This window comes from Procambarus clarkii, chromosome 70, assembly GCF_040958095.1.
Source record: "Procambarus clarkii isolate CNS0578487 chromosome 70, FALCON_Pclarkii_2.0, whole genome shotgun sequence".
In the NCBI taxonomy this organism is placed as follows: domain Eukaryota; kingdom Metazoa; phylum Arthropoda; class Malacostraca; order Decapoda; family Cambaridae; genus Procambarus; species Procambarus clarkii.
This window is the reverse complement of record NC_091219.1, coordinates 1,630,714-1,632,958: the sequence shown is the minus strand read 5'-3', so window position 1 is coordinate 1,632,958 and position 2,245 is coordinate 1,630,714. Positions and strand designations below refer to the sequence as shown.

Here is a 2,245-nt window from a genome sequence, read left to right as displayed (position 1 = left end):
CGTGGAGAGAGGAGGGCGCGTATCTCATTAACGAAAAAATCCCTGTATGTTTTCAGATATACTCCTGGGGAGGTGTTAACATGTTCTGGTATGGAGAATGAAAGCCGGACATAGGTGCCGTTATAGTTATCAATTCGATCCAGCAGCTGAGGTTGAATTTCTAGGGCAGGTGGAGGAGAGGGCGAGAGAGGTGGAGTGGGTGAAGGGATGGGGCTGGGAGGGGTGGGGGGTGGTGATAACCCACCCCCTCCGAGATGAATGGGTGAGACCGCTGGCTCAGCTACTACGCCAGACGGTGCTAACAAGTCAGAATTGACAGACGCTTGCGGGTCAAGGTCACGGTCTGCTGAGCTGTCGTCTGAGTCACTCTCTGAGATGAAAATGGTACGATTCTCACCACTGCTGCTGCTGCTGTTGCTGTCATATCTGTCGCTGATTGATTGGGGTATGGGGCTGGGGGAGGAATTGGGGGTTGAGTGAGCGGGTGAACGAACGAGTCCTCCTCCTCCCCTCCCTGTGAGAGCCGGAAGTGGTCACTGCCCGCCCTGCTGCGTCACTCTCACTGCCACAGCTGCTGCAGCTGTCGCTGGATGCCAAATCTATGCACAGCGGTGTGTCGTCTGTAAAAAAAAAAAGAAAACATATTATCTCTAGAATGAATGAAGCATATATATATATATATATATATATATATATATATATATATATATATATATATATATATATATATATATATATATATATATATATATATATATTATGAGGCTAGGGAACAGACTAGTGTGGATTAATATGTTTAGGAAATAGACTGAAATCAGACAGTAATAATAACTTACTTATGTCCTGGTGAAGGGGTTGAGCAGGTGAGTGTGTATGAATTCGTAACATCGTGTTAACAGGGGGCGATACGGTCTCGTAGCCTCCCATCTGGCGGCGTGGCTGACCTTGATGAAGGGGCTGTGACTCCTGGCGAGTGAGATGTGCTCTCCTTAGCTCAGTGTGTGAGGAATGGGGTATAGGCTCGATGACGTCGATCTGTTCCCTCCGTCGATTGAGGTATGGATTATAACCTGAAATGGAATAAATGATATTCAGCATGGGTGAATGGGGAAAAAATATGTTTATTATTATGCATGTGTGTTCGCCTGCAACGGGATGAAATACAGATACGAGAAGTGTATTTTATATGCTACCTACGTTTATGTGAAGTTTCATTCCGACGATGACCTCCTCGCGGGGCGGGTGAGCAATAAGGACACTTCACGGTTTTGTAAACTGAAATTGGAAAGAACATATTTAACTGTGTGGAATGTAATAGCCCGAATGAGAAAATATTCTCACACTATAGTAGTTTACACGCGATATTTCACCTGTGGATGCCATAAAATGAACTGTGGAATATTAAATATGAATAACACTCACGGTTATCACAGAAAATCTGCTGACATCGCTTGCATTTGATGTCGTAATGTCCTAGGGTCGGTTTTTCACAGCTAGCGCATTGCAGTCGACACAGTTGATTCGGTGATGGAATATAAAACACTCCGCATTTCATGCAGGCTGTAGAGCTTCGCCTTTCCATGACATGGAGCTGTATGACGCGTGTGTATCGGATGAAGTCTCGCAGGGAACTGGCGGGGCGTTTGTGTGTGAGGGGAGTGAAACGACCTGGGTCAAATGAGAAGTGATTGATGGGTGACAGGTGTGGGTCTGTCTGTCGGCAGGAGTAAGTACCTCGCCCCCTCCTTACCAGAATCCACAGTGTAAGGGGACCCGCCGTGGGATGAACATTGAAAACCCTTTAAGACGAAATGGGACACTTCCGCAGGAGAGTGCTCTCTCATACCCTCCTCTCGCACTTACGACTTCCTGTAGGAGGAAGCTAATGGATGTCTAGGCCATCCTCTCAGGTATGGGGGTTCTCCTCTCCCTCCCCCCTCCCCAAACATCCTCTAGTCACAATCATCAAACTATTATCATTAAGTCTATGACAATCTCCTTCCTCATATTCCACTCTTATCCTTGTATTTTCATACGTCTTCCCAGAAATTCCCTTTGTGTCTAGAGCGAGGGGCCGCACCTGCTCACCAGCCACTCAAGACCGCCTCCGACAGGATTAAGGCTACGCAAAAACACACATACATATTCTTTTACTCATTCCTCACGCTTCCTTCTATTTTCTTACTCTATCACTTACTATACCACGTACTCTCACACTACTCACATCTTTCCCCTATCCCCGAGG

At 46.3% G+C, this 2,245-nt stretch overlaps 1 long non-coding RNA gene across 1 annotated transcript; it reads right to left on the bottom strand.

Moving 5' to 3' along the window:
• Positions 1–497: 497 nt before the first annotated feature.
• LOC138356153 (uncharacterized) lies at positions 498–1,369 on the bottom strand. Its single transcript, XR_011224221.1, has 3 exons — positions 1,198–1,369; positions 945–1,070; positions 498–620 (listed from the first exon to the last, which is right to left on the bottom strand). It is a non-coding gene; the product is annotated as an uncharacterized lncRNA (long non-coding RNA).
• Between the last annotated feature and the right edge of the window lie 876 nt (positions 1,370–2,245).